This window comes from Aquarana catesbeiana, linkage group LG08 (assembly GCF_042186555.1).
Source record: "Aquarana catesbeiana isolate 2022-GZ linkage group LG08, ASM4218655v1, whole genome shotgun sequence".
Classification (NCBI taxonomy): domain Eukaryota; kingdom Metazoa; phylum Chordata; class Amphibia; order Anura; family Ranidae; genus Aquarana; species Aquarana catesbeiana.
Genome location: NC_133331.1, coordinates 169,800,046 through 169,826,824, shown reverse-complemented (window position 1 = coordinate 169,826,824; position 26,779 = coordinate 169,800,046). Strand labels below are relative to the sequence as shown.

The window sequence follows — 26,779 nt, the reverse complement described above, 5'->3', positions numbered from 1 at the left end:
CTAAAAAAGCTGAATTAGGTAGACTTCACTGGCAGGATGAACAGATATTGTGGGACTTTACACAGGGACTAAAACTCAAAGTGCAGATGCTGCAGCATGTTGTTTTTGTGGTAGACCATAGTTGCTTTAAAGACTACCATAAGTTTACCTTTATTTCTAAAGTACAGCTTTACCAAGTAGAACTATGGGCAATTTTTGTTTTTTTCATTTTGGGTAGAACAAGTGAGGGTTATAAACCCTGTTAGATTTTTTTTTTTTTTTTTTTTGCCATCTGTGTTCCATTGTAGAGATTTCCCTTCACTTCCTGTCCCACAAGCACAAACAGGAAGTGAGAAGAAATCCCTGCAAATTAAGGGAATACTTTGGAGATCCCCGGGTCACCAGGACTAGTGTCTCCATTGGAGGATTTTCCCTATATTACTTTTTTGGGGACAACCTAAAATTTGGGATTTTCTTTTACTTTCACTTTCAATGATAATGGTAAACAGGACAAATAGAGCAGGTGAATCTCCCTAACAGGGACATAGACAGCAATACAAACTGACAAGTGTTCTAATCCCTCTCCGCTCTATACAAAACTAAAAAAAAAGCATTATTCACTGAACATTGTATTAGAAAAATTGAAGTATTATTTCTTACTTTGAAAATGTGTGCATATTCTTTATTCATCACCATAGATGCAGCTGCTGTTTTTTTTTTTTTTTTATTATTATTCACAGCTCTACATAGCAACCAGAGGGGCAAGGTGATACATCAACTTCTTGCTAATTGCAAAACGAAAAGAACACATCCCCAGGCACCTTTTAGATGTATATGTTCCAGGGAGGAAGGTGGCCACTGGATGGTATAGACCAGTGATGGTGAACCTTGGCACCCCAGATGTTTTGGAACTACATTTCCCATGATGGTCAACTACACTGCAGAGTGCATAAGCATCATGGGAAATGTAGTTCCAAAACATCTGGGGTGCCAAGGTTCGCCATCACTGGTATAGACTTTAGCTATGCAGCCTGACCTTCAATCACTTGATTGCATGTTATCAGAATTGCTTTTGAAACAGTAAGCAAACAACTGATTAGCACAGCACAGCTATAATTCTGCACCATCCATTGGCATGCTTCTCTATGCCAGGGACTGTTCTTTTAATCAGTCTCATTACACATCACCAGTTACATCAAAGTCAATGCATTTGAATGAGTGGCTACAAAGTGAGATATTGAGAACGCATTAAAAATTGTAGACATGGGCATTAAAGGGGTTGTAAACCTGTGTGTTTTTCACCTTAACACATCCTATGCATTAAGGCGAAAAAACACCTGGCAGTGACCGGCCCCCCAGCCCCCCGTTTTACTTACCTGAGCCCTGGAACTTCACCCGGCGGGGACACGCTGTCTGTCTGCCAGGTTTTCGGCTCTTGATTGGATAGATTGATAGCAGCGCAGCCATTGGCTCCTGCTGCTGTCAATCAAATCCAATGACGCGGGCGCTGAGGGAGGTTGGACTGAGTCATACATTCGGCGGTTATGGATGCCAAACGCTGGACTCGGGGCACGCCCGCAAGGTAACCCCCCTGGGAGAGCGCTTCTCCTAGGGCAGTGGTTCTCAACCTGTCTAGTGCCGTGACCCCTTGATAAAATTTCCCAAGTTGTGGGGACCCCTAACAGTAAAATTATTTTCGTTGGTCGCGTTTGCTGGCACAGTGGCGGCGTTTGCTGGCACAGTGCTGACAATTGATGGGCACAGTGGCTGCACAGTGGGATGTTTGCTGGCACAGTGGCGACAATTGATGGGCACAGTGGCTGCGTTTGGCACAGTGGCAACAATTAAAGGGCACAGTGGCTGCGTTTGCTGGCACAGGTGGCGACGTTTGCTGGCACAGTGGCGACAATTTATGGGCACAGTGGTTGCGTTTGGCACAGTGGCAACAATTAAAGGGCACAGTGGCTGCATTTGATGGCACAGTGGCTGCGTTTGATGGCACAGTGGCTGCGTTTGATGGCACAGTGGTGACAATTGACGAGCACAGTGGCTGCATTTGATGGCACAGTGGCGGCGTTTGCTGGCACAGTGGTGACAATTGATGGGCACAATGGCTGCATTCGATGGCACAGTGGCGGTGTTGCTGGCAGTGGTGACAATTGATGGGCACAATGGCTGCATTTGATGGCACAGTGGCGGTGTTGCTGGCAGTGGTGACAATTGATGGGCACAGTGGCTGTGTTTGATGGCACAGTGGCGACAATTGATGGGCACAGTGGCTGCACAGCGGCAACGTTTGCTGGCACAGTGGCGACAATTGATGGACACAGTGGCTGCGTTTGGCACAGTGGCAACAATTAAAGGGCACAGTTCCTGCGTTTAATGGCACAGTGGCGACAATTGATGAGCACAGTGGCTGCATTTGATGGCACAGTGGCGGCGTTTGCTGGCAGAGTGGCGACAATTGATGGGCCCAGTGGCGACAATTGATGGGCACAGTGGCTGCACAGTGGCGACGTTTGCTGGCACAGTAGCGACAATTGATGGGCACAGTGGCTGCATTTGATGGCACAGTGGCGGCGTTTGCTGGCACAGTGGCGACAATTGATGGGCACAGTGGCGACAATTGATGGGCACAGTGGCTGCGTTTGCTGGCACAGTGGCGACAATTGATGAGTACAGTGGCTGCATTTGATGGCACAGTGGCGGCGTTTGCTGGCACAGTGGCGACAATTGATGGGCACAGTGGCTGCACAGTGGCGATGTTTGCTGGCACAGTGGCGACAATTGATGGCACAGTGGCGACAATGGGCACAGTGGCTGCACAGTGGCGACGTTTGCTGGCACAGTGGCGACAATTGATGGGCACAGTGGCTGTGTTTGGCACAGTGGCAACAATTAAAGGGCACAGTGGCTGCGTTTGATGGCACAGTGGCGACAATTGATGGGCACAGTGGCTGCATTTAAAGGCACAGTTGCAGCGTTTTAATGGGGGTTTTTATTTTCAGATTTTTTCAGTTTGTTTGCGCCCCCACCACTTATTTATATATAAACGTCCCGGTTGGTTCCTCAAAAGTGGTTATTCCGTGCCAGTGCTAGATACACAAAGTGTATAGCACCCAAACATGTATCTAGCACTGGCACGGAATAAACACTTTTGAGGAACCAACTGGGACATTATATATATATATATATATATATATATATATATATATATATATATATATATATACGTTTATATATATATAAATGTTAAGTAACATAATGAAAAAAATGTTATCTTGTCAGCTTCTCCTGTGTGTCTGACTTACCAGATGTCACAGTGACACAGGTGTTCTTCTTCAGGTGTGTCGTTGCCTCCCTCTTGGTACACTCATCCACAGCAAGCGGACTTCGGTGGGTGTAACAAGATGTCCGCTTGCTGACTTCTAAGTCTAAGCATTACTGTGGACGAGAGTACCAAGATGGCGGCGACGGAACGTCACTTCCGTGCAGTCTCTCCTGTGCAGGAAGTGACATCTCGCTGGCCGAGACGGACGGACTCCGGCAGTAACTTCAGGTCCGTCTCGGCCAGCATCTCAGGCAGCATCTCGGCCAGCATCCGCGACCCCCTGGAGAATCGGCAATCGACCCCCCAGGGGGTCGCGACCCCCAGGTTGAGAACCGATGTCCTAGGGGGTTATCTGATGTAGGGAGGAGCCCCGAGAGCCGCCGAGGGACCCCAGAAGATGGTGTTCGTGGACACTCTGTGCAAAACGAGCTGCACAGTGGAGGTAAGTATGACACGTTTGTTATTTTTTTTTAATAATCGAAGCTTTACAATCACTTTAAGTAAATGAAGGCACATGAGGATCTCTGGAATGATTCTGAGGTATTTATAGGAACTGTATATACAGAGAATTTTAAAGGAATAGGTTGAAACAATTGAGACTTGAGTCTTAGGCCTCATTCACACGAGGTGGACTCCGTTTCCACGGAGCCCGCCTCGGTCTGCCGGCTCAGGGGGAGATCTCTCCGTTGATCTCCGCTGAGCCGGTGGATGACAGGTCCCTCTCTGTTTACTGAGAGGGGAGGGGCTTGTCAGGTGCCGCTGCTGCCTATGGAGGGATCGGATGAAAACGGACAGCGTGTCTGTTTTCATCAGATCTCACCGATCTAATCCGCCAGCGACAGATCTGGACGTAGGGCCATCCGTCTGCTTTTAGCGGATCGGACGGGGTCGGATGTCAGCGGACATGTCTCCGCTGACATCTGTCGCTCCATAGGCTAACATGGAGCGCCCGTTCAGGTCCGCCGTCAAAACTGACAGGCGGACCTTAACGGTCCGATTGTGTGAAAGGGGCCTACAAGCATGTATGCACTTTTTGTTTTTTGACTTCAGTTAAATGGGTTTTCTGTCTTTCGTAAAAAAAGGCAAGCTTGAAGTCTAGGCATTGTCTTTACTACTACTTTTTGCTATGCATTTTAGTAACAAAGCGTCTCCACTTTCAGCTATATAGCAGAACTGCCTGCCACTTGTGGCTTAATGAGAAATTGTAGGGCTTATCGTTCTCAGACCCGTACAGATCATCTGTTCTTAGCTCCTAGAAAGGCAATTTTGAGACTGTTGGAGCAAATGAATTTGATCTGTCTATATATTATTATGAATTACCATTGTGCCTCGCTCTGGGCATTTATGTCCCAAGTCCATGCTGACTGTATTGGTAAAGTTCCAATAAGATCTTTCTTTTTCCATACCAAATAAGCATGTACAGAAAGAAGGAGAGATAAGGATTCAACGGTGGTGGTTCATAACCACAAGCACACCAACCTCAATAATATTAACACACCTGCCTCACTTTCCTTTTACCTAGTAGTTTGAGTTATGTATCAGTGATGTTCTGTTTTTTTTTTTTTGTTTTTTTTTTAATTTTTTATTGGGTGTTTCATAGTACAATTATATAGAGTACAGTAGCTCTAAAGCGGTTATATATATATGTATTCAATTCAACAAAGGAGGTGGAGTTATGTTCTGTTTTAAGATTGCAGTGATATCAATAAAAAGGCAAACAGCTAAGCAACCAAGAAAAAGCAGAGAGGAAAGGGAACAAATTGGGCATTTTCTTAGTAAAGAGTGTACAGCATATAACATCTCATATTAGTTCCCCCTTTCCAGCAGACTAAGATGCCATTATTGCTTCTTATCACTTTATTTATGTCAAGGATTTTCAGGCAGCTATTGTGCCAGACTAAAATACTGATTGCTCCTTTATTGTGGAATTGTATGAACCAGTGGTGGTAGTGTTCCCTCTAGAGGCTGTAAAAAGAATAGTTTGGAATCCAGAAATAGTGGCCTTTCACCACGTTCACACAGGTTGTAGATCACTATCCTTGCGTCCTTTTGTCATGTGGTTCTGCTGTTTTAAGCCCTTTTTCTACTTTGGATGCAAATATCAGAGCATGCATTAAAATAGTCCATTGAGCTTGCAATTAAGCATTGCTTTAAAAAAGAGTTAGTGAACAGAACATCAGATTAACCACCTCAATACAGGGCACTTTCACCCCCTTCCTGCCCAAGCCATTTTTCAGTTTTCAGCGCTGTCGCACTTTGAATGACAATTGCGCGGTCATGTTACACTGCACCCTAATGAAATTTTTATCATTTTTTCCCCATAAATAGAGCTTTCATTTGGTGGTATTTGATCACCTCTGTGGTTTTTATTTATTGTGCTATAAACAAAAAAAGAGGGACAATTTTGAAAAAACACAATATTTTTTACTTTTTGCTATAATAAATATCCATTTTTTTTTTTAAACAAATTTTTTCCTCAGTTTAGGCCGATATGTATTTTTCTACATATTTTTGGTAAAAAAAAATTGCAATAAGCGTATATTGATTGGTTTGCACAAAAGTTATAGCGTCTACAAAATAGGGGATAGATTTATAGCATTTTTATTTATTTATTTATTTTTTACTAGTAATGGCGGCGATCTGCGATTTTTATTGTGACTGCGATATTGCAGCGGACATATTGGACACTTTGGACACATTTTTGAGACATTCACATTTATACAGCGATCCGTGCTATAAAAATGCATTGATTACTGTGTAAATGTGACTGGCAGGGAAGGGGTTAACACTAGGGGGCGATCGAGGGGTTAATGTGTGTCCTAGGGAGGTGATTCTAACTGTGAGGGGAGGGGACTCACTAGGGGAGGAGACCGATCGGTGTCCCTATGTACAAGGGACACACCATCGGTCTGCTCTCCTCTGACAGGACGTGGATCTGTGTGTTTACATACACAGATCCACGGTCCTGCTCTGTTACCTGGCAATCGTGGGTGCCCGGCGGACATCGCGGCTGCCTGGCACGCGCATCGGGTCCCGAGCGATGCAGTAGGTACGCACGCGCGCCCCCGCCCCCTAGTGGCTCGGGAGGGCGATCACGTCATATGACGCCCGCCCAGAACAAGAGCTGCCTCGTCTCGCCTTCATATGACGGTGGGCGGTAGCTTAGTGGTTAATGGAAAAAAACTGAAATTCAAAGGATAAACATACTGTACTAGGTAAAGACATCTATGCTAGGGCATGGATGAATGAGTAATTTATTAGATCATTTCCTATAAGTATCATACTATATGTGTATGTATATTATAAGCTGTCAGTTGCATTTTTATTGGGAAAAACATTTGTGTTTATAAAATATACAGCAGACTTTATTAGATCCTACTATGGTAGGGTAATGATATTCAGAATTTAAAAATTATACAGCTTCAGTGTGATACCAGCAATATGACAGCTCATGCACATTGTAACTGCAAACTCTACTTTAAATGTGAAATATAACTAATTTCTATAGATATGGCTGATTCTGTGAAAGGTGACAGAAACATACAAACATAGGGTTTCTTTGCTATAAAAGCCTATACAATGTTGTGAGCTGTTGACAAGGCTGTCAGACTCATTCAAGAGTGCGCCACACATTTTCCCACTCTTTGTGAGATAATGCTCCTGAAATAAAAAAAAACTTGCAGCTATGGCAATCCTGTATTTTTAATAAACCACAAAGACAAATGTAGCTCTCTTTTGCGGATGGGCGGGTTATAAGCAATGGCTCTCACCAAACAGGATTTTGTGTTAAATCTGTAAGTTAATAAGAGAACCAGAACCATCACTAAGTGGGAGAGTGGGTTTGATTTTAAAGCTGCCAGTGCCTCCACCCAGGACAGGGCATCTGTGAACAGAGGGGATTTCCTTACTGGGTAATTTAATCAAAGTAATTGGGAGCAGAGAAACTAGTGCAACCAGCATAATCATATATGCTTAACCATAAGCATATAGATGCAGACCAGTATGGAAATAATATAAGTTCTATATAAGAAAAGATTAATATTAGTACATATATCCAATGTACAAACAGGTATTATCAGTAAAGCGCACAAAAGAGGTCCTGGTGGAATTGTGCACATATACCCAAGTATATATATAGTTATTAATAAAAATACCGCCAGATGAATATTGCCAAAAAAATTGTGTTAAAAAGACCGCTGCGCAAATACTTCATGACAAAATAGTGCAACAATCGCCATTTTATTTTTATTCTAGGGTATCTGCTAAAAAAAAAAAAAGATAATGTTTGGGGGTTCTATGTAATTTTCTAGCAAAAAATACTAATTTAAACTTTTAAACAAAAAGTTCCAGAAAAGGCCTGGTCTTCAAGTGGTTAATCACAGGTCTGCCCATTGGAGGACAGCCAGGCGAGCCAAAGGACAGCCAAAAAACTGACCAAGCTGGAATGGATGTGCTCTCATGCCCCAGTGTGGTCAGTGTGAAATAGGCAAGCATAGGGACTGACAGGATCACCAGGTATTTCACACAAAGGAAAAGTAGAACAGGATACTTTTAACAAAAAGTCATGGTACAACAGACCCTTATCAAGAATATGAAATGTTGGGGTAACATATTATGTAAAGTGATTGTGAAGGCTATTTATTTTCCTAAAAGAAAAAAGTTGTTTATACTTACCCACTCTGTTGCACAGAGTCTGTTGCACAGAGCCGCCCCTTACCTGCTTTTCTGAGGTCCCCCAGCCAGCGCTTTCCGCTCTTCCTCCTCTGTGTGCTATGGAGGCACACTTGCGGGTGTGCTGCCGAGCCAGGCTGTGTGTGTCTATAGACACACACACAGTGGGCACCGCATTGCCACCCACGCTCCCCACTTACAGGATTTGACTGGCAGCAGTTGGAGCCATAGGGAAGACTGGAGTGTCCGATTGGGCCCGCTTGAAGAACTGACAAGTGGGCCGCATCGGTCCACTAGTGTGAAAGAGTCCCAAGGAACCATTTATTTTTTGGTTTCCATGTGTTGGCAATGTATTCACAAATGCATCGCATTGCATCTGGTGTGAATGAACCTGAATTGTACATTCAATGCAGATTCACCTAAAAATGCCTTTTGCCACATTTTTACTGTTTTTCAGATACGACAACACCATATTTCTTCTAATTAAAGTGAATTATCCCGGTGATTGTGTGGTGAAGATGTGCCTGAAACCACCAGAGTTTTATAGACATGCCTCATCTTTGTACAATCATTGCCAATCTTGATTATCAAGAGTATATTAGAAACATGACTTCTAGCAGATGATCCACTCTATTGAACATTTTTAACCAAAGGCTTGTTAAATCAGGTTAGGGAGTCTCCAAACAAGACCTTTCAGGTGACGATGAGCCCAAAATCGATAAAGGAATAGGTGCAATTTATTCCATACACTGCAGTGGAGAGACATAACACACACAGAGACTCAGCTCCAGGAGGCCAAGAGAAAGGAAGTATCTATCTTACAAACATCAAGTTAAACAATTTATAGTTATGAATATGTATAAGATCTAGGTGTGTTTTAAGCTGTAATCTAGGTGTGACCATATAGTTATTCCAATCAGAATTCATATTTTCTTAGTAGCAAGCGAACAGTTGGGGTGTTAACATCATGTGACCGATAAAAAAATGAAACTTCAGACGGAGGCTACCATGACAGTTCTAGCTCAAACTGATTAGATAAGAAAATCAATTTTTGGAGCAAAAGGCGAGTAGACTATTGCTTTTATCTAGCGCTGAAGATCGTCCAGGGGTCAAAACTTTGTTTCTAAAAAGAGACAAGCAAGTGCATTATAAATTCTTAAAGTGACAGTATATATATATATATATATATATATATATATATATATATATATATATATATCAACTTTATCAGACCGCTATATTACTTACTCAGGCTTAAAGGAGAAATGGGGCCAAAGCCCTTTGGCTATGCTTCGTTCTGCACTCCTTTGACCTGTTTTCAGCCAACAGCAGGCTTTAGCATGTCTAGGCTCTGTAGAGATCTGGACTTTAATTTCTGGATCCACCCAGATGCCTGGATGGACAGCTATCTTAGCCTTTCAGTGCGCTGCTGAGAGCCTGAGCCAGCCACTCCCGCCCCTGCACAGCCTAGCGCTCCAGTGAGCACTGGAGGGACAGAGCAGAGAGCCACTGACTGACAGTCACCGCTCTCTGCTCACTGAATACCGAGAACTGAGCGATCAGTGGTCTTTGATTGCTCAGTTCTCAGTCTTAGAAATGGCAGGGGACAGATGCAGCATTGGACCGATACTGCATCCACCTAGGTGAGTTTAGATATCATTTGTTTTTTTTTATTCTTAAACTTCTCTTTTAAATAAGAGGAGAGGTTCATCCCCCAAAGCTGCTAGGCTAAAATATCTTCTGAAAGAAGATTCTTTTATTTCATATATTCACTAGTAATTGACTTGCCAACACACCTCTACTTTTTGCCCAATTAAGTTTGATTGAATATGCCTATTGAAATGCTTTTAAGGTGAATGACACATAATTATCAGTATGCAGAAACACTACTTCAATTAAACTATTATTTCAACTACAATACACACATTTTCTCTCAGTGACATGCCCCTAATCACTTGAATTGTTATAGGAAAAAGGTTCAGTTTAATCAGATATTTATGTTAATATGTATTTAGCTAATCCTAAATCTAATTGTAACCATGTACATATCCATAATGCAGTTTGTGTTTCTATTAAATCCGTAGTCTTGCTGTCTTGCTGTATTTTGCATTCTTGCTGTATTTGTGTCTTGCTGTGTTCTATATGCTGAGTTATTGCCAGCTCACCCCTACTACTAGTAGAGATTTGTTTGTCTGCATGATGCACAGAATATCTAAGCACAGGGTTCCTGCATTACTTTGATGTTGTTGAATTTAATTGCTACTATCACAGTTTTATTTAATATACTAGTGTGATAAACAGTAATGTTTAATAATTGACAGCAATTGATGATCACCTTTAATGTTTGTGCTCAGTCAAATTTTTTGTTGGTTTAGGATAGAGTGGGGAAGGATTAGAACCCCTGCCATGTTTTTACTGATATCCAAAGCTTTGGCAGAGATTTATTCACACTCCCTGCCCTGCTGACAAGAAGTGAGGAACCCCGCAACAGCAACAAGGACAGAAATACAAATTCCTTTCTTTAGTTGAATATGACAAGGCCAGTACCACCTATCTACTTTTTATTTGGGTATGTGGTGTTGTTTCTTAGTAAAACTGCTGTCAGCAAAATAGGAAATGAGATGAAATCTCTCCAATGAAGCTACAGATAGCAGTAAAAATACCACAATAGGGTTGTAGTCCTTCCCCACTTTATCCAAAACTAGAAAAAAAAGATTTGGGTGTTGAAACACATTTTTAACATGGAGCTTGAACCAAAACTTTTGTTTCATTTTGAATTGGGTGGAAATAGATTTGAATAGGGTGTGAATTTATTTGAATTGGGTAGAAAATGGTTAGACTTTATTGTGGAGATTTTAACTAATTTCTTCCCTCCATTATCAAGTGTCACCAGTACAGGAAATATCTGCAAATCTTTCAGTGCAGACACAGTTATAAAACCTGACATTGAGTCCAGCCAATGAAGTGGTTTCCCGCTTAAAGTATAACTATAGGCAAATGCATTAATTTTTTTCATTTTGGATAGAGCAAGGGAGGTTGATAACCCCTGTCAGATTTTTTTTCTTATAGCCAAACAGGAAGTGGGAGGAAATCTCTGCAAATTAAGGAGGTCCCTCGGGGACCCCCAGGTCACCAGAACTTGTGTCCCATTTAAAATATTTCCCCTCTATTACAATTCTGGGGACAACCCAGAAACAGGACAAATAGAGAGGGTGGATATCCTCAAAGGGGCACAGACAACAAAAAAGTTTTGCTTTTAGTTGTACTTTAGATATGTGAAATCTCCCTAAGTTTGACACAGACACCAACAAAAGCCTGATAGAGGTTCCAACCCTCACCCACTATGTCCTAAATTTAAAGGGGGCCATATACATTTCATCTTTTTTTGATCAGCCAGGAGGCTGATCTGTAAAAAAAATAAGCTATGAATTCCTCCATTCACACAAGTGACTCTGCACTGTCAGAATACACTGACCAGCGGCTGTAGCCACCTGTGTTAAAACGGAAAATTGTATCAAATACTTATCAAAATTTTCCTTTCCTGACCATGCCAGCATACTAGTGATTGAGCTTTGCCTCTTGACCACTCTCTCATGACCAGTGAATAGCATAAAAAGGCATACTTAACCCCCCCATTCTTTGTAACAAGCCACATATCGAAACGTACAAGGGTGGGCCCGTATGCTGCCATGGTTTGGCTTCAGGAAAGGAAAATGACGGTAAGTATTTGATACAATTTTCCGTTTTCCTGACGCCAACATGTCAGCATTCTAGTGATAAATAGCTAGCTGCCAGGGTTGGTTCTGCTTGTCAAATCTATTTTTTAATTAGGATGGAACAGAAGACTGCATAGTGCTTCCCCCAAAGTCCACTGTTGACAAGGCACCCGGGTCTACCGCAAAATGCTTACAAAATTTATGCTGGGACGACCATGATACCTCTCTACAGATGGATTCCATAGATGCTCTGGCAGGGGCTGCCCACGAGGCTTCAACCACTCTGGCAGAGTATGCAGCCACCACTGACAGAGGCTCACGACCCCTCACTCGATGTGCACAACCAAACCTTCTAGAGTCCAGGCAGTAGCTGCTCTGTTGGAGCAAACATTTGAACTGACAAGAAAATCCAGCAACACTGATAGGTGTCTCACTTGGGAAAGATTCTCCTTTTTGGTGGTTGAATCCTCATGGCTGCCTTCAAAAATTATGCAACAAAAGGATCTTTGGTCCCTTTAAACGTTGTTATTGCCAATACAACCGACACTTGCAAACTCAATGAGTATGGGTTAAGGCCCATTTCTAATCTGGCCTAGAGGCAGTCCAGAACTGCTGTCACTGGAGGCACCATAGGATCAAAGTCTTGCCCTGCCGAGAAAAGCGCAAATTTGTTCCCAATTTTGGCATAGATGTTGTTAGTAGAGTGTCTTCGAGTTCAAATCAAACGTAAGTTCTACCCGAACATCGGGTGTTCGCCGAACAGCGAATTTTATGGGGCGTTTGCGGCGAATTCGAGCGCCCCATAATGCACTGCAAGACTGCAGTGCAGTGCTGTATGATGGTTGGCCAAAGCATACACCTGAACTGCATGCTTTGGCCACTTACAGCACGCTCCTCAGCGAAAGCCATAATTGGTCAAAGGCAGGGTGCCTTTGGCCAATCATGGCTTAGGGGTACTAAGTCCACGCCCCACACTATATTAGGCTGCTCACACAGCGCCCATATAGTGTGTTATATTGGACGGAGATAGAGAGATTGAGCTAGTTTAGGCAGGCAGGTTAGTTAGATAGTGGCAGTGTATTTGATATATATATAGCTATATACTCTGCATTCAGCGTAGCCTATATATATAGTGTAAACTCTATATTCAGTCAGTACAGGCAGTGTATGTGATATATTCAGTCAGTACAGGCAGTATATTTGATTGATTGATATATATATATATATATATATATATATATATATATATATATATATATATGCAGTATATACTCTGCATTCAGCGTAGCCTATATATACAGTGAATTTGGCATCGTACAATGCAGGCGATGTACACAGTATATAATACAGTGTAGTGCATTATTAAAAAAAAAAAAATACCCATCATGTCCGGAAGGCCTCCAAGGAGAGGCAGAGTCTCACAGGCCACTAAAAGAGGGCAAACAGCCTCTGACACACACGCTGTTTTTTTAAGCACTTCCATACAGGGCATTTTCACCCCCTTCCTGCCCAAGCCAATTTTCAGCTTTCAGCGCTGTCACACTTTGAATAACAATTGCGCGGTTATACAACACTGTACCCAAATGAAATTTTTATCATTTTTTCCCCACTAATAGAGCTTTCTTTTGGTGGTATTTGATCACCCCTGCGTTTTTTATTTCTTGCGCTATAAACAAAACAAGAGTGACAAGTTTGAAAAATACACAATATTTTTTACTTTTTGCTATAATAAATATCCAAATTTTTTTTTTTAAACAAATTTTTTCCTCAGTTTAGGCTGATACATATTCTTCTACATATTTTTGGTAAAAAAATATCGCAATAAGCGTATATTTATTGGTTTGCGCAAAAGTTATAGCGTCTACAATATAAGGGGATAGATTTATAGCATTTTTATTATTTTTTTTTTTTTTACTAGTAATGGCGGCGATCTGTGATTTTTATCGTGACTGCGATATTGCGGCGGACACATCAGACAATTTTGACACATTTTTGGGACCATTCACATTTATACAGCTATCCGTGCTATAAAAATGCATTGATTACTGTATAAATGTGACTGGCAATGAAGGGGTTAACCAGGAGGGGGAGCTGTAGGGTTAAATGTGTTCCTAAGGAGTGATTGTAACTGTGGGGGGAGGAGATTCACAAGGGGAGGAGACCGATCAGTGTTCCTCTGTACAAGGAACACACCATCGGTCTCCTCCCATCTGACAGGACGTGGATCTGTGTGTTTACACACACAGATCCACGGTCCTGCTCGGTTATCAGGCAATCGCAGGTGCCCGGCGGACATCGCGGCCGCCGGGGACGCTCACCGGGACCCGAGTGACGCAGCTGGCGCGCCCCCTAGGGATCCTGGAAGGCAGCGCCGTCATATGACGGCAGCCCAGGGTAACAGCTGCATCGTCCCGCCGTCATATGACGGTGGGCGGGCAGCAAGTGGTTAAATTATTTTTTATGTATATTGCCGGGAACTGGCCACACATTAGAGCCATGAGCAACTTTAAATTCCATTTTTCCTTTAGAAATGTCATTTTGCTGCGGTACTTTTCTAAACATGAGAAAAATGCGCTACCTTACAGGCAGACTAAGGGGACCCCCCAGGCACGATATTTACGTTTTTATTGTTTCACTTTAAGCATTCTTAAAATCACTGCTCCTGAAAAAATGTCAGTTTTTAAAAACTTTTTTTGCATTGATACTTGTCCCCTGGGGCAGTACCCGGGTCCCCAAACACTTTTTATGGCAATAACAGGCATATAAGCCTTTAAAATTAGCACTTTTGATTTTTCACGTTCGTGTCCCATAGTCTTTAACGGTGTTCGCATGTTCGTACAAATCATTTGTCTGTTTGCAAGTTCTGATGCGAGCCGAACCGGGGGGGTGTTCGGCTCATCCCTAGTGCAGAGGCGAATTGGCTTCTGTATCCTGAAGTGAACGTCCAGAGAAAACCAAGGCCTCCATGGCCAATATGGAGGAATGGCTATGACTACCATATTCTCTCTCGCCGGCCTCAAGAGGAATCCCATTATGAGAGATGTTGGGGGAAATATATAGGCTTGATTGCAGTTCCAGGAGAGACCAGAGCATCTGTCCCCTCTGCCTGGGGGGTGCGAAAACCAGGTCAGACATTTCCCAAGTTTTTGATTGCTGTGGGAAGCCAAGAGGTCTGTCTGTGGTAGGTTGCACCTGTCGAGCAGCGCAAAGAAGTCCTGGGGCGTAGGGCCTACTCGTGATCTGGGAAGCTTGCATGATATTTGGTCCACCTGCGTGTTCAGATTCCTTAGGAGGTAAACTGCGCTTGGAATTTGTAGGTGATTTTCTGCCCTGGACATTATGGGTTTCACCTCTCTCAATAGCATATTGCTGCAAGTTCTTTCCTAGTGTTGAATATAGGCAAACTTCCAGCACATTTGAGACCATCCCTCTTGGTTGGGAATCTCCACTTTCCTTGACTGACGAGCCCCTCGTCCCTCACAGTGCGCCTACCAGGCTGTCTTGCTGACATAATTTGTAACAGTGATCTAGTCTAAAGGCTCTAATGGGACGTGACTTCCTCAAGGTCTCTTTCTTTGGCCACCACCACAGACTCCTACTCATACTGAGTGACACTGTTATTAACTGTGCAGATTTGGTTTCCTCCATTGAGCTAAGAATTCCAGCTGAAACTGGCGCGGGTGCCAGTGCACCCAAGGGATGATGACATAGTGCCCAAAAGGTTTGAGGCACTGGGAAGCCATCACAAAAGCGATGGTTACTGTCCTCAGAATTCCCTTCTTGACTGTCCCCATTTTCTCTGAAGGAGGCAAAACAGAGGAATTGGCCCAGTGTCCCCAGGTACACCAACTGTTGAGTCAGAAAGAGTTGGCTTTTTTTTTTTTGAGTTACTGATCCGGCCATATCTCTGCAGGGTGTGTGAGGATCTCTTGGTGCATCAGCAATTTTTCCAGACTTTTGGTTAGAAGAAAAATGTTGTCCGGGTAGTGCTGAAGTCAGAGACCCTGTTCTCTGAGTGGAGGTAACACGGCACTGGGAACCTTGCGAATATTCTCGAGACATGCACAAACCAAAAGGTAGGCTATTAAACTGAAGATGTGTCTCACCGATTGCAACACTTACATATTTTGTAAATAAGGAAAAAACTTGATGTGAAGGTAGGATCCTGAAGCTCCAGTAATAGCATCTAGCCGTCGGGCTGCACTGTTTGAATGGACTCTGTCTTGAAGTTCCCTAAGAAGATAAAACAGTTCAACCTCTTCAGATCTGTAAGCGGACACCAGCCACCATCCTTTGCGAGCCACAAACAGTGTTGACTAGAAACCTGTATATTTTTCTGTGAATGGAACCGGGACGATGCCCTCCTGGGTCTGAAGTGTCTGCATGTATTGTAGCCGCCTACCTGATTACTTCACCCAAGAATCTGCACAACCTTGTGTCCAGGTACCCATGCAGCGCTCCAATCTGGCTCCTACCGACTAAGAGTCGTGGCATGTGCTCATCAAAGGGCCTAGTGGGTTCCTGCGGCATATTCAGGGTTTTTGACTTATGGGCCTTGAGAAAGGTTGTTGGTTTCCTCTACCTGGGACCCTGGCCTGACTCTAGGCTCCCTGGACCTAGAGGAGCAGAACCTGCCGGGAGAAAATCATTTTGATCCCTTTTGTTTCCCGTCTTGTGGGAGTAGACCGGACTTGCCACCTGTCACTCCTGACTCCAATTTACGGGATTTTCTGTCAAGCTGTATCTTACTGACAAGGATAAGATTGAATAGATCGCTGTCCCTTTTGCAACTCCTGCTTTATAACCTGCTGTAATTTTTTTTCCATGAATGAAAAAAGAATTGACATTTTGAAGAGACCTTGTCTTTTAACCCCTGTAATGGCTTGCCTGACTGCCTGGGAATATCATTCCCGAGGGAACAACTGAAACCAAGCAACTTCCTCTGATGAAGAGGAGCTACTATTGTCTGCAGGCTGCCTACTCAGCAGGGTAGCAGAACTTAGTGGATAAGAGCTACCTGCTTAGGTGCCAGGTTGTTTTTCTAGTGACCTGCCAGGATTATTGATATGTTTAATATTCACTTTACTAAGTGAATAGCAGTGTCAGGAACCGAATGCCCAGGTCTTGAACTTGGCTCTCCCACAGACTGGATCATGACTTACCAGGTCTGCCACTGCAGCCTTTCCACCCTCTTTAATAATAGGCATTACATGTCATTCCTCCAGGCAGCCTTTACACACATAGGTACTGCATCACAGGCCTTGCAGGACTTTTGCAGGATTTAGACTCACATTTGCTTGAAAAATGCATTTGTCCACTCATGCCATAGCCAGGGCTGCTTCTGCTGGGGCTCTGGTGTTGCTCTGGGGAAGAGGAGGTAAGATGTTTTCCTTGGAATTTTTCCCTTGAGTAAGAGCGGCATCTAGGACTCTGCTCCGCTGAAGAATGTCTGTCCTCTCTGGCTCTTGATCTTTTAGAGTATGAGCATGCAGGGCTGAAACAAATCAAAGCAATCCGCATAAGTAGGCACTGTTTTTCCTGAAAAGGTACCAACACGGTGGTCCCCTACCTTTTGAATTTGAGGGTCTTTTTTGCATAAGTAGTGACTGACTCATGATTGAGGAAAATAGGACGGCCAACTGAAATGAGGACAGCTGAAAGGAAAACAGTAACAGAGAGTGGGTTTTAGATAAAGAAAAATAAAAACTTTTCTTTGGATGCTATACTTGAAAATAACAGCAGAGGGTGCCAGAGGGAAGCCTGCTGATTCAGATCAGGAAGTAGTCACAGCCAGGAGCCAAATTAAGGAGGCTGTGCATTTCCCAACAAACAAAGGCAGTCTGAGCCTTTGAATTGTCTAGGGAGAGCGAGAGACCCCCCAGGACTCGCCCCATCAACTGATGGCAAGAAAGCATTTCATGCCCCAAACCAAGATGGTGCCCGGCCTTTCCTGCCAGCCAGCGCGCATTTGCAGACCAGTGCAGCCAAATTACATAATCAAGAGCATCGTTGGTAAAGAAAAGCAGCACTGGGTGGCTGCTCTCCCCCTATAGGGACTCCTCAGGCAGTGTGGCATGGATCCCCACCCATGCAAGCAAGAGGGCGACAAAAAAACACTGAGACTGCATTCTGGGAGAGGCTGAACCCAGGTGGATGCTGCCCGGAGGCAGAGGTGGGGACATAATACTGTTTACTCTTCACTGGTGCGTTGAGGTATGAGAAAAAAAGTAGAATCGGGGGCAGCTAATTAAGTCTTTTTTTATGCTATTCACTGGTCCTGAGGGATTGGTCAAGAGGCATAGCTCTATCACTAGTATGCTGCCATGTTGGCATCAGTTGATCTAACAAACAGGAATGGCCACACATGGATCAAAATTCGGCCACTCCCTGGTGAACTGGTCAAATTTCAATCCATCTTAGGCCAGCTTAACCACTTGAGCCCCGGACCATTATGCTGCCTAAGGACCAGAGGTCTTTTTCCAATTTGGCACTGCGTCGCTTTAACTGCTAATTGCGCGGTCATGCAATGCTGTACCCAAACGAAATTTGCGTCCTTTTCTTCCCACAAATAGAGCTTTCTTTTGATGGTATTTGATCACCTCTGCAGTTTTTATTTTTTGCGCTATAAATGGAAAAAGACCGAAAATTTTGAAAAAAAATGATATTTTCTACTTTTTGTTATAAAAAAAATCCAATAAACTAAATTTTAGTCATACATTTAGGCCAAAATGTATTCGGCCACATGTCTTTGGTAAAAAAAATGTCAATAAGCATATATTTATTGGTTTGCGCAAAAGTTATAGCGTCTACAAACTAGGGTACATTTTCTGTAATTTACACAGCTTTTAGTTTATGACTGCCTATGTCATTTCTTGAGGTGCTAAAATGGCAGGGCAGTACAAAACCCCCCCAAATGACCCCATTTTGAAAAGTAGACACCCCAAGGAAATTGCTGAGAGGCATGTTGAACCCATTGAATATTTATTTTTTTTGTCCCAAGTGATTGAATAATGACAAAAAAAAAAAATATTTACAAAAAGTTGTCACTAAATGATATATTGCTCACACAGGCCATGGGCCTATGTGGAATTGCACCCCAAAATACATTTAGCTGCTTCTCCTGAGTATGGGGATACCACATGTGTGGGACTTTTTGGGAGCTTAGCCGCGTACGGGGCCCCGAAAACCAAGCACCGCCTTCAGGATTTCTAAGGGTGTAAATTTTTGATTTCACTCTTCACTGCCTATCACAGTTTCGGAGGCCATGGAATGCCCAGGTGGCACAAAACCCCCTCAAATGACCCCATTTTGGAAAGTAGACACCCCAAGCTATTTGCTGAGAGGCATATTGAGTCCATGGAATATTTTATATTTTGACACAAGTTGCGGGAAAGTGACACTTTTTTTTTTTTTTTTTGCACAAAGTTGTCACTAAATGATATATTGCTCACACAGGCCATGGGCATATGTGGAATTGCACCCCAAAATACATTTAGCTGCTTCTCCTGAGTATGGGGATACCACATGTGTGGAACTTTTTGGGAGCCTAGCCGCGTACGGGGCCCCGAAAACCAAGCACCGCCTTCAGGATTTCTAAGGGTGAAAATTTTTGATTTCACTCTTCACTGCCTATCACAGTTTCGGAGGCCATGGAATGCCCAGGTGGCACAAACCCCCCCAAATGACCCAATTTTGGAAAGTAGACACCCCAAGCTATTTGCTGAGAGGCATGGTGAGTATTTTGCAGCTCTCATTTGTTTTTGAAAATGAAGAAAGACAAGAAAAAACTTTTTTTTTTTTCTTTTTTCAATTTTCAAAACTTTGTGACAAAAAGTGAGGTCTGCAAAATACTCACTATACCTCTCAGCAAATAGCTTGGGGTGTCTACTTTCCAAAATGGGGTCATTTGGGGGGGTTTTGTGCCACCTGGGCTTTCCATGGCCTCCGAAACTGTGATAGGCAGTGAAGAGTGAAATCAAAAATTCACGCCCTTAGAAAGTCTGAAGGCGGTGCTTGGTTTTCAGGGTCCCGTACGCGGCTAGGCTCCCAAAAAGTCTCACACATGTGGTATCCCCGTACTCAGGAGAAGCAGCAGAATGTATTTTGGGGTGTAATTTCACATATTCCCATGGCATATTTGAGCAATATATCATTTAGTGACAACTTTGTGCAAAAAAAAAAAAAAAATTTGTCTCTTTCCCGCAACTTGTGTCGCAATATAAAATATTCCATGGACTCGACATGCCTCTCAGCAAATAGCTTGGGGTGTCTACTTTCCAAAATGGGGTCATTTGGGAGGGTTTTGAACTGTCCTGGCATTTTATGCACAACATTTAGAAGCTTATGTCACACATCACTCACTCTTCTAACCACTTGAAGACAAAGCCCTTTCTGACACTTTTTGTTTACATGAAAAAGATATTTTTTTTCCCAAAAAAATTACTTTGAACCCCCAAATATTATATATTTTTTTAAAGCAAATGCCCTACAGATTTAAATGGTGGGTGTTTCATTTTTTTTTTTCACACAGTATTTGCGCAGCGATTTTTCAAACGCATTTTTTGGGGAAAAAACACACTTTTTTAAATTTTAATGCACTAAAACACACTATATTGCCCAAATGTTTGATGAAATAAAAAAGATGATCTTAGGCCGAGTACATGGATACCAAACATGACATGCAGTGGCAACAAAATAAATACATTTTTAAAAGCCTTTAAAAGCCTTTACAGGTTACCACTTTAGATTTACAGAGGAGGTCTACTGCAAAAATTACTGCCCTCGATCTGACCTTCGCGGCGATACCTCACATGCATGGTGCAATTGCTGTTTACGTTTGACGACAGACCGCCGCTTGCGTTCGCCTTAGCGCGAGAGCAGGGGGCGACAGGGGTGCTTTTTTTTTTTTTTTTTTTTTTTGCTTTTTTATCTTATTTTTAAACTGTTCCTTTCATTTTTTTTTTTTTTAAATCATTTTTATTGTTATCTCGGGGAATGTAAATATCCCCTATGATAGCAATAGGTAGTGACAGGTACTCTTTTTTGAAAAAATTGGGGTCTATTAGACCCTAGATCTCTCCTCTGCCCTCAAAGCATCTGATGACACCAAGATCGGTGTGATAAAATGCTTCCCCAATTTCCCAATGGCGCTATTTACATCTGGCGAAATCTAAGTCATAAAATGCTCGTAGCTTCCGGTTTCTTAGGCCATAGAGATGTTTGTAGCCACTCTGGTCTCTGATCAGCTCTATGGTCAGCTGGCTGAATCACCGGCTGCATTCTCAGGTTCCCTGTTGAGACAGGAGAGCCAGAGAAAAACACGGAAGACGGTGGGGGGGGGGGCATTCCCTCCCACGGCTTGTAAAAGCAGTCTAGAGGCTAATTAGCCGCTAGGATTGCTTTTACATGAAAGCCGACCGCTGGCTGAAAAGAATGATACCAAGATGATACCTAAACCTGCAGGCATCATTCTGGTATAACCATTCAAAGTCGTGAATGGCGTACCTGAAGACAAAAAAATGGTTAACAATAAAGCACAGTAAACGGTAAAGTATAAATAATTACATACCTGAAAAACAAACATGATAAAACATAATAACAATAAAACATTGCAGAATAGAATACAGTAAAAAAGAGCAGAACAAGAGAGAGAGAATAGAGAGAGCGAGAACAATAAAACGACAACTATTTTTTTTTATTTTATATATTTTTTTTTTTTTTTTACACTTTTTTTGTAACTAACTTTTATAACGGTAACCGGTTCCAGGTTCGGGTCTCTCAAAATGCGATGGCATCTTGGGAGACCCTGTGAAAGTGTGCCTAGTCTATGCAATGCTGTACCCTACGCTAATACTCAACTAGTGAATGGTAGCGTTCAAAATATTCACCAATGCAAAGACCAGGATTGTCAGGACAGGAGGGACAATAATAGCGGGTGTCACGCCTATATCTGCGCTTGCTGCAGACACAACATCTTTTTTGGGGGGCGTTGGGTAGGGGTACTCGGGAGGACATAAAGAAAATGCCTCTCATGCAGCCGACTGCATTTGGTTGGGGATGTGAATGGGGGAAGTACGGGTGCTGCAGAAGCGGTGGGTTCCCAATTAGGATTGGCGAATGCAGCAGGAAGGGCATTATGGGCACGACGGGCCTGTGTTTGTCTTCTTGGTGGCAGCGGGACACTACTTGTGCTTGCCACCTCACCAGCTTGAACTGCACTTATGGGACTCGCCACGTCACCAAGTGTTACTGCAGTGCTGGTTTGACTACGACCGGGGTGTACTAGGCCGCTGGCGCTTGCCAGTTCAATAAAAAGCTACCAAAAAAAACTGTTAGCGATCGCAGGGATCAGGCCTGACTCTGCAAACGCTGCAGTTTAGTTTAGTGTTTTGTAAGTGACAGTGATCGATCGATACTGCACTTGGGTGGGCTGGGCTGGGCCGGGCGGAGGGGCAAAATGCAGGTGCTAGCAGGTATCTGGGCTGATCCCGCTAACACTGCGTTTTTGGGAACCCTAAACTGCTGGGGACGCTAGTATAGATCTGATCGGATCAGATATTGATCCGTTCAGATACTATACCACTAAGGGAGGCGTATGCTGCATGCGTGGGTGTTAGCGGTACTGGCGCTAATCTGACGCTGCTTGGGGCTGGTGCTTGCCAGTTCACCAAAATACTACCAAAAAAACTGTTAGCGATCGCAGGGATCAGGCCTGACTCTGCGAACGCTGCAGTTATGCATTTAGTGTTTTGTAAGTGTCAGTGATCGATCGATACTGCACTTGGGTGGGCTGAGCTGGGCCGGGCGGAGGGGCAAAACGCAGGTGCTAGCAGGTATCTGGGCTGATCCCACTAACACTGCGTTTTTGGGAACCCTAAACTGCTGGGGACGCTAGTATAGATCTGATCGGATCAGATATTGATCCGATCAGATACTATACCACTAAGGGAGGCGTATGCTGCGTGCGTGGGTGATCGCGGTACTGGCGCTAATCTGACGCTGCCTGGGGCGACGCATATCACCGCCGGGCGATCAGGGGGCTAAACCTTTATTCGGTAATAAACGGCGGGTGCCCTCACACTAAAAAAAATAAACAAACTAACCAGCGTCACCCGTAACACTTATACGGTGATCACTGGTGAAAGGGTTAACTAGGGGGCAATCAAGGGGTTAAAACATTTATTAGGTAGTATATGGGGGTCCCTGTCGCTATAAAACGCTGACGGCGAACCTAAATATTTACGTCCCTAACTAGCGTCACCAGCGACACTAATACAGCGATCAGAAAAATGATCGCTTAGCGACACTGGTGACAGGGGGTGATCAAGGGGTTAAAACTTTATTAGGGGGGGTTAGGGGGGTATCCTAGACCTAAAGGGGGGTAATATTCACTGTCCCAACACTGTAACTGTCACAAACTGACACCAATGCAGTAATCAGAAAAAAAAAAAAAAAAACTGCTGGTGTCAGTTTGTGACAGGGAGGGGGGGGGTGATTGGGGGGGATCGGGGGGGGGGATCGGGGTGTTTTGTGTGCCTGGCATGTTCTACTGTGTGTGTAGCGTTAGTGCACTCACAGTGATGTCTTCTCTCCTCGGCGCTGCAACGGAATACCGAGCCGAGGAGAGATGACATCATTTCCTTTGCTGCTGTTTAGCATACAGCAGCAAAGGAAGTTATCTGATTGGCCGGCGGCGATCGCGAGGGGGGGGCCACGAACGGATGGCCTCCCCCTCATCTCCGATCGCCGTGGGACCAAAGACGACCGCCTCGGGCACCGGGGGGGGGTCCGATCGGACCCCCCACCCGCGGAAGGCAAATCACGTATATATACGTGATTTTGCCTGTCCGTGCCACCTTGCCGACGTAAATCGGCGTGAGGCGGTCGTCAAGTGGTTAAACAGTTCAGACTACTCAAACTAAGATAACTGAGTGAATGATGAGCATAGATACTTTTTGCACCTTTTTAAATGAAGGTCACTTTCTGTAAAGTCAATTATTCACGCTGATTTCAGGCTATGTAGGGTACAAAATTGTTCATGTTAAAACAGCTACTTTTAAGATACATGAACACTTGGTGTGGTGAAGTCTTCCAATCACAAGGTTATATGCTGCCGTGTATGTTCTGATGTGGTGTTTTTACTTTGTTTTTTGTAAAGAAAACCTCTGTTAAGAGAAATACAGCCGTGGCCAAAAGTTTTGAGAATGACACAAATATTCATTTTCACAAAGTCTGCTGCCTCAGTTTTTATGTTGGCAATTTGCATATACTCCAGAATGTTATGAAGAGTGATCAGATGAATTGGAATTAATTGCAAAGTCCCTCTTTGCCATAAAAATTAACTTAATCCCAAAAAAACATTTCCACTGCATTTGTGAAGAAGGCTTCAGGGCACCCAAGAAAGTCCAGCAAGCACCAGGACCAACTCCTACAGTCTATTCAGCGATAGGACGGGGGCACCACCAGTGCAGAGCTTGCTCAGGAATAGTAGCAGGCAAGTGTGAATGCATCTGCATGCACAGTGAGGCAAAAACTTTGGAGGGTGGCCTGGTGTCAAGAAGGGCCGCAAAGAAACCAATTTTCTCCAGGAAAAAAATCAGGGACAGACTGATATTCTGCAAAAGGTACAGGAATTGGACTGTTGAGGACTGGGGTAAAGTCATGTTTTTGATGAATCCCCTTTTTGATTGTTTGGGGCATCCGGAAAAAAACTTGTCCGGAGAAGAAAAGGTGAGCGCTACCATCAGTCCTGTGTCATGCCAACAGTAAAGCATCCTGAGACCATTCATGTGTGGGGTTGCTTCTCAGCCAAGGAAGTGGGCCCACTCACAATTTTACCTAAGAACACAGCCATGAATAAAGAATGGTACAAAAACATCCTCCGAGAGCAACTTCTGCCAACCATCCAAGAACAATTTGGTGACGAACAAAGCCTTTTCCAGCATGATGGAGCACCTTGCCATACAGCAAATGTGATAACTGAGTGACTTTGGGAACAAACCATCAAAATTTTGCGTCCATGGCCAAGAAACTCCAGAGACCCTAATCTCATTGAGAACTTGTGATCAATCCACAAGAGGCGGGTGGACAAAAACACCCCCACAAATTTTGGCAAACTCCAAGCATTTATTATCTAAGAATGGGCTGCCATCAGTCAGGATGTGGCCCAGAAGTTGATTGACAGCATGCCAGGGTGAATTGCAGAGGACTTGAAAAAGAAATGTCAACACTTCAAATATTGACTCTTTGAATAAACTTAATGTAATTGTCAATAAAAGCCTTTGACACTTATGAAATGCTTGTAATTGTACTTCAGTATACCATAGAAACATCTGACAAAAAGATCTAAAAACACTGAAACAGCAGACTTTGTAAAAATAAATATTTGTGTCATTCTCAAAACTTTTGTCCACGGTTGCCACCTCACCCCTTTAAAACCGAACACATATGCATTACACAGGTTCTAAAGGCTAATTTAATGCAGATAAGTCACCAAGTGAGTTTAATTACCACCTTAATCAGCCACAGTACCTGTGTAATTCACACCTGTTTGGCTTTAAAGGGATGAGGTGGCAACCCTAGGCTGTATGAAGGCTGACGCTCTTTCTGGCTGTCGTGCTGAGCTTGCTCAAAGCTGAACTCTGGTCAGTTAGAAAAAAAAGAAATGTGGGTGCCCCCCCCCCCCCCTTATCCCTCCCAAAGACTTGATCTAATAGGTGATCTAATAGGTAGGAATACTTATTGCAAGGTCATGTGGCAGCCACACTCTAGTCTTCTTCTCTCCTGCCCTGGAATGTAGACAGACTCTCAACAATATTATTATTATTATACAGGATTTATACAGCGCCAACAGTTTGCGCAGTACTTTACAACATGAGAGCAGACAGTACAGTTACAATACAATTTAATATCGGAGGAATCAGAGAGCCCTGCTCGTTAGAGCTTACAATCTAGGAATGGTGGACAAGTGGTACCCACTGGTACTCTATTGTACATGATGACATTCACAAAAAGGGAGGTGACTCAACCAGAGAAGAAGACCGACTTCACAGGGCCCATTGATACTACATGAACTGGTGGGGGAAAATCTGTGGGACCACAGAGTAAAATAAGTAATCCTGACTATTAGAGCTTCCCTAGACTGCCTTATATTCTTTATATATTGGTAGGAGGTACCCACATTTCTTTATTTAAGCTGACTGGAGTTCAGCTTTTGATATATTCAGAGTCCTTGACCTGTAACACATACAGTATGCAAAAATGGAGTTCTGAATTGACTCACACTTCATTGGCTGCATGCATGTTCCAGGTCAGTGACTCAGAAAATATTGAAGTTGGAGGATCAAGAATGACTGAAACAATTAGCATTTTTAGAGGAAAGTAAGCAATGGCAGCCTCCTATTTATCTTGTCACAGGTTTTTTCTAAACACCATAAATCCCTAGGACTTGTATGAAGTCTATTAACACTTTCCTGTCAATCCGGCACTATGGCTTAGATTTTTTGTCACGCTATTGCCCCGTATACACAACTTTCCGACAACAAATGTTGGCAGAAAGTCTGACCGTGTGTATCCTCCATCGAACATTTGTTGTCAGACTTTCCGCCAACAAATGTTGGCTAGCAGGTTCTCAAATTTTCCACCAACAAATTTTTGTTGACGAACTTTCCGATCATGTGTACACAAGTCCGTCGGACAAAAGTCCACACATGCTCAGAAGCAGAAGCGGCCGGTCTTGTAAACTAGCATTCGTAATGGAGAATTAACATTCGTGACGTGGCAAATTATGAAATATCCAAATGCAGCGCACAATTCTCTTCTTCTTTAATGGGATAATAATGAAGCTGCTTTGCTGGTGATACTGATGGAGTTATTGAAAACTAATTTTCAAAGGCTTTTTTTTCAAGTGATACCAAGAATAATAATAATAGCGCTAAATGAAAAACGCAAAAAGAAGAGCGCAAATCAACACTTACCAAACTTCTAACAACATGAAATTAGCAGGAGCCCAAAGGGTGGCGCTAAAGAGCTGAAAAACCACGTAGTACGTCTAGTACGTCACTACGTTCGTAACTGTTGGCCA

At 43.4% G+C, this 26,779-nt stretch overlaps 1 protein-coding gene across 1 annotated transcript in view; it reads left to right on the top strand.

Moving 5' to 3' along the window:
* The window catches only part of CDH23 (cadherin related 23), a 1,935,615-nt gene that overhangs the window by 1,412,205 nt on the left and 496,631 nt on the right, over positions 1-26,779 (top strand). The window lies entirely within an intron of this gene.